We start from the raw sequence: 10,721 nt of genomic DNA, 5'->3' as shown, positions 1-10,721 counted from the left end.
TTGCCTTTCCTCGGGCATCCCAGACGCCACCTCTCAGTTCCCTGTTTACTTTGGCCCTCCACTGATTTTGCTTCTTATTCAGGACTGACCAGAAGAATCTTGGAGTTAGCACCAAAATGAAAATTGGTAACCAAACGTCCCAGAACGTGCTGAAAATGCTGTAACACCCACAGAACTGTCCACCAATCAGGATATTTTGTTGTCAGGGTCATTTTAAGATCACCTGATTTAGTTTCCGTGTTAAATTCCTGAACGCCTCTCTATCAGCCCCGAGGGCTTTCCCTTTATCGGCTGGTTTATTGCATTGATTACATTAAGGGATTTGTCTTTCATAACCAAGTACAAGTGAGAGGTCTCAAAGTGAAAGAAAGCCTGTTATATTTTTAAAAACAGCCACTTCAAGGAGGTGTGGTAAAAATTTATTAGAGGCCATTCAGTACAGTTGGCTGTGAAGAGAGTGCTTTCATTTTTTTTCCTGGAACACACGTAAATTCCTTTTGCAGGGATGAAGTTAATAACCAATCCATTTACAATCTTGTTGGAACATATATGTGGTCCAATTCACAATCAAAGGCACAAGGACAATGTCTTGTCAGTGTCTTGTCAGTGTCCTAGGGGCCCCTGTTGCAGATATGTGGCCCCAAAGGGTATATTTATTAAGTTTATTAAGTCAAGGCCATGTAGCCAATGTATCCATGATACCACCAGACAAAATAATGGAATATAGCGAGATATGACCCTCCGCTTTAACCCCGAGGGAACACTCTCTGCCCCGTTTTTTCCCCATTTCATCCTCTGGTAAACATCCTGGAGGCATTTAGCAGGTTGGGAGGGAGTCTTGAGACTGAGACCTGGCTGGGTTTAGGCCTGGTTGTGAAAAATCACATCCCCTATACAGCTCCACAGAATCTGAAAGCCGGAGTGTCTGTAGCCATCCCTTCCAGTGGCTGGGGAAACCAGTATGAATGACCCAGCCAACATCTGCACCAGGCAGCACTTGATTCAGCCGAGGGAGTCAGCAGACACGATCATACATCATTGCCCCGATTGTATTTGCTCAGACCTGCCTGTGAAGTTTGGGGCTGAGGATGAATGCCCCGAGCCACCGAAAGAGCAGCATGAGGATCACTGGGGCCTCACAGAAGTAGCACCAATGCCTGAGCTGTCAGTTTACAAAGAGTAAGGGTTCATTTATATCCTAACAGATGCCTTGCCCACTTCCCCTACAGCCCTCTGCAGCTCAATAACTTCTCCTGCAATCTCATCCACACAAGCCAAAATTACTTCACAGACACACTTAACGCATTTCACTCAGCCAGTCCTTTGGTGCAGCTTCTGCAGTTTTATCTTGAAAAGTATAAATTGTTCTTGGACTGTGCATAAATACAGTGTGTTGGGGACAGAATTGTACGCTTGGCAGAAGTTGATATCAAAATCTGTGAGACTAGTCTAAAATTTGTTCCATAAAAGTGCATTTTAGTGGAGTTTTACAAGTCAATTAAGGCTGCATGTGTGTGCGTGTGTGTGTTTGTGTGTGTTCTTTGGGCCTCCTGTCAAATCACCAAGTCTCTCAAGCTGTGGCGCCCCATATGGCTTCACCACAACACCACCCTGATGCTCAAGACTGCTGAGTGCTGAAGAATTGGTGTGTTTGTGGTATAGGCACATGTATGTGTGTTTGTGTGTGTTTGTGTGTGAGCACATAACCAAAGAAACTAAATTTTTTCCTCACTTATACAAGGAGCATGTCTTGGTTTCCCCCTGAGATGAGGGAGTGGGTAAAAGGTGCTTGAATGAAAACTCAATTTCCTGAAACCCTCTTTCCTGTCATTTAGGTGAAGGATGTATGTGGTGTTGGCTTGAGTGAAAATATGCTGGTAGCACTGTGAAAATCTCCGTCCACTCATCACATCAGGGCCTTAAGCTCGTAATTGATTTTACATTTTCTATTTTCCATGTGGCCAAAGCCCCCAATAAGCTCCATATCTCTCAAAGTCAGTTAACTTTAAAGACTACAGGCCCCGGCGTGTCTTTCCTTTGAGCTATTCAACATTTTTGTTGATGTATGTTCTGTAATAGGAGAGCGCCCAAAGAAATGATAAAAACAGACCACCGCCACCAAGATAGGCGAACTCAACAGCGCAGGAATTCAACATCTGCGTAAGATACCACACAAAACTCTCCAGATATGCGAAGCATTATTAGAGCCAAGAGAAGGGCAGCGTTAGGCTGACAAATCCACTCTGCCCTACAATGGCTCCATTTATAATAATATAAATCAATAAGTGGCATTAGCAGGAATTTCCCAACTTGTTCAGCTTTTCCATATGCTCACTCGCTGAAATATCACCACACAGTAGTCCCAAAGATCACTGAGAGAGAGAAGGCAGATGAAGATGAAGAGGAGTGGGATCAGGAGAGGACATGAGGAGAGGACTTGAGAGGAGGAGGAAAAGAGGAGAGGACGAGAGTGGAGATGAGGAGAGGACATAAGAGGAGGAGGAAGACAGGAGAGGACATAAGAGGAGAGGACATGAGAGGAGGAGGAAGAGAGGAGAGGACATAAGAGGAGAGGACATGAGAGGAGGAGGAAGAGAGGAGAGGACATAAGAGCTGAAGAGAAGACACAAGAGGAGAGAAGAAGACATGAGGAGAGGAAATGAGGATAGGACATGAGGAGAGGACGTGAGAGGAGAGGAAATGAGAGGAGAGGACACAAGAGTAGAGGAGGAAAAGAGGAAAAGACATGAGAGAAGATTAGATTAGAGAACACGAGAGGAGATGACAGGAGACGAGAGCGGAGGAGGAGAGGAGAGGAGATGAGAGGAGATGAGAGGAGAGGAGTGTCAGTAAGTGAAGAGGGGATGATCCATGTGCTGCGTAGCCCAGTAGGCTGTGTACTGGGAGATGTGCAGGGGGGAGGATCGGGTGGCAGAATAGAAGCTGTCTGACTGCTCTCATCACACCTCTCCCAGCAGGACGGGTCCAGCGAAGTGAATGTGCTGTGAGAACAGCTGGCCGAGGGCCCGGAAGCAGCGGCGCACCGCCAAGACCTTGGTCTGCCTACTCCTCTGTATTTTTGGAAACATACATTATGCAAGCAATTTGCCTTTTTAGATCTTTGCACATTTGTCCATTCAATTTCACAACCAGGAGGAGAGATATGTCAGCGATGTGAAGAGAACCCCACGTGCATTCACAAACCACACCACCGCACAGGCATTCATACAGAGGCTGTGCACTTGTGAAACAAAGTTGTTGTCAGCTTACACACTTAATTCCTTGATTTATGATTCACAGAGAAGAATTGCTTGGTCATCTACTTTCCTTCACGCTGGTGAAGTTCTGTGAGAAGCTTTCAGAATATTTGGAAGATGCCAGAGAACGTCGGAGCACTTCAAACAAAACAGTGAGCACAGTACTGAAGGAGGCCTGTTCTACTCGTGCCTCCACCAACCCCACCCTTAACCCAACGTGGTTAGCTGAGCAGTTGGGAAAAGGAAAGAAGTATGTGTATGTAGTGTGTGTGTTAGTGTCTGTCTCAGTGTGTGTCTGTGTGCATGCTTCTGTGTGTGTGTGTGTGTGTCTAAGGGGGTTTTGGTGTGTAATTCCAGAGGCTCCCCTTACCCCCTCCTAAGTTTTTCCTCTTTCTTAGACGAGTTTTTTCTTGTATTTATTTTTTTCTAACCACTGGTTTCTGGATTCAAACTGTTTCCATATTGCGAACCACTGCATTCCACAAACATGATGGAATCTTTGTTTTAGAGCATTTAAAGATGAGGTTTTTTCCTCTTTTTGACATAATTTCCCTTATTTCGGCATTTGTCTATGGATTATTAATTGTGCGGCTCGGCAGAAAATGTGGGATAGACTGTAAAACATGACAGAGTGGAACAGGATATTGGCAAAAGGGCAAGCTAAATATCCTGACTCGCACTTATAAGAAAGATAACCTTATCCCTAATGGACAAAATCCTTCTTTAAGGTTTAATCGACCTAAATTCCTTATTTTTTTCAGTGTATCAATATTTGCCTGTCCCTTGCTCTACCTGGGGCAAAGTATTTGGTTGCCTCTCAAAGCTCAGCAAAGTTTTATTAAATGTAAAAGAAACTTTTGAGACAGACTGGGACAAGGATTCATTAATGATGGTCCCCTTTAACCTCAGACTTAATTATCGTAGTCACATCTGGAGTGGTCTCACAAAGCCAGACTATTCTCCAGTGCTGTGTCAGCACTGGAGAATAGTTTGGCTGGAGCCATGATCAAGCACCCTGGTTTGTTTGTATTTCTCTAAACCAATCAAAATCGTCTTGGGCGGTGCTAGGCCCAGGATAAAGTGACAGTGCCCCGGAAAAACAGTTGCTTGGGTGGGACTTTTGCACGTGATTTTATATATGGCGCAACAAAAAACAGTACGATTTATGTAAACTCGAAAGAAAATGTGCTATCAACTTGAAAAACAATACCTCAAAACGTATCACAAAAATTATCTAAGATGTTTTTCAATCTTAAATTGAGCAAACTTACTTCATTTGTGTGTTTTTCAGTGTGCCATTTTCTGTGAATCTGTTTCAAGGTTATTGTTTCCCGAAGCGAAGGGGATTTGAGCCAGACCCTCCTCACGCTACACACATTTTCACACATTTTAATGAGTGAATTTAACCACATTTTATAAAGCACACACTAACAAGATTCCCACTTAAAAAGCTAACAGGGCGAAAACGTCAAGGTAACGCAAACCTTTACATGCTGCTCTCAGACCTGTGTGTTAGTATGGACCCCCCACACGCATAAACAAATGGTGAAGGATGAAATACGGCAACTTTGACTTCAACATTTTCTGCCACACACAACAAGGAAATCATAAATCTTTAGTTTTAATTGTGCTTCGAATTGCTCAAGAGAACCGAACCAGAAAAGAAAGAAAATATTTTTAGAATCTTTCATTTACACTATTCAAAGGTTTACAAGGGTGGAAACCCTGAGCCCATCAAGGAAAACAAAATGTAAACAAAGTTTATCCTTATCTGCAGATGTGAAGATGTTATGTCTCTCCCCTTAAACATTTAATGTCTATGTAGAGATAAAGACATGTTCAGACATGCAGGCAGATGCAAGCACCTTATGCACACTCACACATAAGACCAACAATAAAATGTAGCTTTAAATTCATCTACTTATTCAATATAAATACATTATTGATGTTCCAAAGATTTCCACTCATTCAGTAGATCCTACAAGCGTCATTTAACAAACTTTCTTTGCTAATTTAGGACAGTATTACAGTGTAAGAACTAGTAAGAACTGCATGTGTTGTTCCATTAACATTTACATATCGTCTACCAGCAGGAGGCCGGTGGAGGTTGGGTTTCTGACCGACTACAGTTTAGGTGAAAGTCCAGAGGTGAGAGTGGACCTGCAGCAGCAGCAGCAGGGTTACAACCTCAGTGTAGGTGGCCTCAGGGGCCTCAGCCTCTTCTTACTGACCCGTCACCCTCCCGCCCATAAATCAATGAACCAACTCAAGCAAGACACGCACGCACATGCAGGAAGGGCTGCAGATCTCTGCGTTCCTCGTGTATCTAACCCCACGTTTTGAAAGGCCCCCTTTATAAGTAATGCATAAATGGCAAAACACTTAATTCAGACTGAGGGTGCAGTGTCAGAAAAGCTTAATAATGGGTTTTACAGGTGAAATAGGGCTGCGGCTTCAGAGACGGGGCTAACGTTTTGGGCAGTCAGGAAATTCCATACTCCTCCACAAACTAAACAAAAGGTAAACCTGCCAGCATCTGCAATTTGAAGCATTTCATGTGTCTGTGTGAAATGAATACATACAAGAAGAGATGAAATAAAGATCTATTTAAAATGTAAAACTACGCCTTGGTTTGATTTATTCCTCATGTACACAGCTGTGTCTCAGAGCGCTTGAGGGCTGGTGAGCCTCCGAACCATCACTTTCGTCTGAATGTTTTTATGACAAATATGAAAGAAGAGCGAACGGCTCTGAGCGGCCGCAGTGACATTTGGTAAGAAATACTTTGAAGTGGGACTCTGAGTGGTCGGGAGGGGCAGAAAATTCGTCAAAGAATATTAGGAGAAAGTTTGTTGTGTCTAAATACACCTCCGGGCCACACTCATGACCTTTGACCTTTAGGTAAGACCTCTGCTTGTAAGACTTAGTGGGAATTTTCTTTGCATATACACACGACAAAGGGGCAGACAGTCAAGTTCCAACAAGTGACTGTGAAAGGTGGTTTTCCTTAAAACTTTGGGAGGGCAGGCTACGTAAATGCACCTCACATCAATGCCAAATGAAACAAGTCAATTCTCATGAAATACAGTTTCCCCTGTGAGACTACGGAGCCGGAGGATACACAAACGCTCTGTTTGTGAACGAGCCTTTGGTCTGAGTTCATGTTTGCAATTAAGAGAGAGGGAGAGCACTTCAGCCTTTACACGAACGCAGTGAATGAGCGTGTGTGAGAACATTCGCACACTCAATCGAGTTTAATTGTATATATATATATATATATATATGTACGTGGATGTCTGTGCAAGCCTGCGAGTGCTTTTATGTATAATTTCACTATACATTGTGTGACTGACGTGCAGTTTGGTGGTCCGCTTTTTATCGGGTCGTAGGTATAATGTTACTTTTCTGAGCGTTTCAGTTAAATTTAATGTTGTCTAACTGGGGTCACAGACTGGCACACAAACATTTCAATCAAAGGGTGACCGGTATCAGGAAGTGATTCATTTCCTGTAAACTTGGCATCAGGTTATATGTAATGAACGCTGAGAGAAAAACAGAACCAGGAGGGCGGGACGGAGTAAAGAATGGAGCTAAAAACCATCATCAGTAAACATCCACCTTCTTGGGTTTCTCTGTTTGAAAGCACAGCACCGAATGCATCACCCTGCCTTTTTGTACGTCTTTCCTTCAATCAGCCTTTGTTACCGTCTTTCTTTATAGTTTCTGTCTTTCTCCAACCCGAGTGCACATGAAAGCAAATCTCTTCGGTTTTGCATTATGTCACAGGAACTGGGAGGCAGGTGGGGAGGAAACAGCAATATTTGTAGAAGATTTAGGATGAACGTTCATGAGGCAAACGCATGATTGACAGTCATGGTTTAATGCTAGAAGCAACATGGCTAACTCAAGGAATAAGATTATGAGCTGAGGTGATCTGGTGTCAAGTGTTCGTTTCCCACTTCAGTACCAGTCAGAGTAAGGGACTGGTGGAAAGGGTAGCAGAGAAAAAACAAAACACTGAGTAATGTTTTTCTCTCTTTTTTTATTCTTCTGTCCAATTTGCATCCATGCCAAAATCAGTAGTCCCCTGGCCAATGGTAAAGAGGGAATTCCAGGCACAGTGTGCGTGAGTCAGTACCAGTATTTTCCAAATCCATCCTGCCTGCCTTCCTTTAAATAGTCCAAGGAAATGTCCAAATGACCTAATTACGACTCAGGCTTTCCTAAGTAGTCTGTGACATGGTATTCAAAAATATACATAGTCACAAAACAGCAGGACTATGGTGGAAGTGAAGCATGCTTTCCTTCTGTTTGGTTTTATTAGCGTTATGGTGGGACAGTGGGCTGGTTTCTGTCTGTCTGTGTCTATGTTCCTCTCCGCTGCGTCCTGGTTGTCTCTCCCCCGGCCTGGGCAGCCCTTCAAAGACTCACTGGAGCTAAACGATTTACCAGAGACATAGATCTGACCAGATAATTTCATCACACTTTAATCTATGTCATAATAATACCAACCGCCGACTCGGTTTCAGAAATACTTGCTGCAGTACTGAAAGTACAACTGACCCTCCGAATTTTGGCATAGACGGGCATTCGCACACAAAAACGGCCCTGCCCGAACAAACACCATTAAATAATTGTTTCTGTTTTTGGGTCCCGACACTTTGGTCCACTTCAGCAGCATAGCTGCAGCTAAAGTAGTGCTTGGAAACAATAACAATGAATCCAGTTCAAACAAAAGCCTCATTCATACCATGTAAAAGCTGAGCTGAGCTGTCATTTAGTGACGTTTCAGCAGGATTCTAACTTCATCCTCTTACTGTTTGTTTATTTAGTCCTGCGGGAGACGATGTGGTATGCGTCCCGCTCAAAACCACTTTATGGTAATGGTTTGGAAATAGCCAAGACAATTAAAGCAAAATGAAGGGGGAAGTGATGGACTCGTTGGAGTGCCTCGCATTCCTGCACAGTGTTTTGTCAATGGGCCACCTTTGTGAAAAAGGCCCTTTTTAATTTGCAGCTGCAAAAACTGTCTATAAATACCGAGCGGGGAGGGTGGTTGGGGTGGGGGTGGGGGGGGCTGACCTTGGGCAGCTACAGGATCTAAGATCAGATATAACTGAGTTCAGCAATTCACCTACAACCATTATGTCGCCTGGGAAATCCAAAAGTCACGATTGGGAGAGAGAGAGGAGAGGAGACAGATTCCAGCTCTCTGAGCTCAGAGCGCAGAATGCCAAATCTACATCAGATCCAGGATGGGATCATACGGCAGCTTTTCTGCAAGAGATAGATACAGTTCGACAGGTTCCTCTATAATGCGCCCTGGAAAAATGAACCTGCTGTACACCTGTAGCTTGATCTTCCATCTCTGATGTCAGCAAAGTAACGACAGAAGATTTTACAGATAACAATTTGGACCATTTTGCAGCAGTAATGTGTTTAACATTTTTTCCTATCTGATCAGTGACTAGAATAGCAGAAGTCTACAATTCTATTTTCCAGTGCACTTCTTCCTCTTACTGCACCAATCTGAGTTTTTGTTCCTCTTCCTCCTGTCCCCCTTCCTATCTTTCATTCTCATCTCTCCCTCACTCTGCCTGTTGATCCCATGTGGGCGTGGCCTGTGTCTTGCTGTGGCTGCAGCAGGAGGACTACCTGATGTGTCGCTGTGCAGAACGGGACCAAGGGGTCCGCAGTTGAAAAGGGGCTCTGTGCAGCATCTGCAGATCGCCTTACACGACCACTTCCTGCTTCCGACCCACTCCTCACAGGCAACTCTGTGTGCCAAGGCCGAAAAAAGTGCAAACAGAGGGGTTCAGTCCACCCAGGGGCTGAGCACAGGACCTTATTCATCCTCTCACCCAAAGCTCCTCCCTGCTTTTCCTCTACCAACCTCAGGTTAGCTTTATTTTAAAATTCACAAATATTCCTCTCCCGTAGGCGCTGAGATCAACTAGCCACTCATTCCCTCTTTTTCTGTGGTGCTTGATCGATGAACGTCAGTGCGGCCCCCTGACTGGGGAGGTGAAGCATGCTGGTGTCAAGTATTTCTACGATGTCTTTATGTCTGGCACGGCCACACCTCTGGCATCTGTGCTGTTACATAACAAGGGAAAGAGAGGCAAGGGTCGTAAGTAAAAGGACAAGTTTGAGCAAACGTTAAGGAGATGGTTCATTGGTAAATGACTCCTGTGGAAAAACGGGCACGGCATGGGGGCCTCCACAGTAACGACTTTTACGCAGCTTTTTCAAAGTGGGAATATTGTGCTTTTATTGTGACATAACATACAAACACAGAATGAAGGAGCATTATTGCTCTGCCTTTAAACCGGCAGCAGAGGTACTCGCATGACGAATCGACATCTGTGGGAATGACAGGGTGGTCAACTGCAGGACAGATGCCGACGCCATTGTGTAATATGTCGCGCCTCTGATTGCAGAATGCTGGTATCCTATGTAAAATCACATGCTGCAACAGCAATATGCTGGCTGTGTTTGGTTAAAGCAAAACTGTGACAATGAGGGGTCCGCTGAACAACAATATAACCTGATCTCTGTGAAAAGAAGCTACAGTTAAAGGTGCAGAGGAGGAGGGGTGCAGGGTAAAAAAATATCCCCCAACCGTGGGGGAGGGGAGCAGGTGGGTTTGGGTGTTAGAGTCCTATTGCTATTCCTGGAATGCTCACTTTGTCTCATCTGGACCTGGCAAAAGTGCTGGACAGGGGCTTGGGGATAATGGACTCCCACCAAGACGGACTATTTATGCAGGGACCGAATGAGGGCCAATGGGGCAGGGGTATTAAGATTCTTGGGGAAATGGCAGAGTGGGCAAATAACTCTTTAGACAAACAAACCCAGAGCATTAATAATGAGTCTGTCACTGGACTGGATGTTTTCGCTTTTGCCCTTGCATATTGAAAAGGGAGAGTCTGAGCCACAGTCTGTTTTCACTACTGTCCTTGTCGTTTCTACCATTGGTCACTAGACACTGCCTTGGTTTTCTACTTTAAATGCATTAAAACAGCACCTGATACGTCCATTCCAACCAGGGGGATAGAAAAACATTTAGCCTGCCGGCTCCCTGGGCTTCCCCCTCGGATGTCAGCTTCAGATGAGGGTGAGAAGAATGACGCTCTGTACGGCCACTGCAAGAAGCCATTCATGCAGCCACAGCTCAGCCACAGAGAGTGTGTAGCACTGACCCATGGTGGCTAGAACAGAACCAGTACTGATCCAGTCCCTGCTGTCCCAACACTACACAACACTAGTATTGATCTAATCCATGCTGGACAGGACAGCACTACAGAGACAACAAATCCAGTGATTCAGCAGGATCACCGCTGGGTCTGACCAACGTGCAACACTGCCACTGATTCAGTTAGAGGGACAGACCTCTGCAGAACCCTTCCACTGGCTCTGTCAACACCTGCACAGATGAGAAGGTGCATGGAGATACTCGACTCT

General features: G+C 44.6%; 1 protein-coding gene across 1 annotated transcript in view; it reads right to left on the bottom strand.

Annotated features, from left to right (window-relative positions):
• Nucleotides 1–10,721, bottom strand: part of LOC124851115 (zinc finger protein 469) — a 42,593-nt gene that overhangs the window by 13,899 nt on the left and 17,973 nt on the right. The window lies entirely within an intron of this gene.

The sequence above is a fragment of the Hippoglossus stenolepis genome, chromosome 5 (assembly GCF_022539355.2).
Source record: "Hippoglossus stenolepis isolate QCI-W04-F060 chromosome 5, HSTE1.2, whole genome shotgun sequence".
In the NCBI taxonomy this organism is placed as follows: Eukaryota; Metazoa; Chordata; class Actinopteri; order Pleuronectiformes; family Pleuronectidae; genus Hippoglossus; species Hippoglossus stenolepis.
This window is presented reverse-complemented; position numbering and strand designations above follow the sequence as displayed.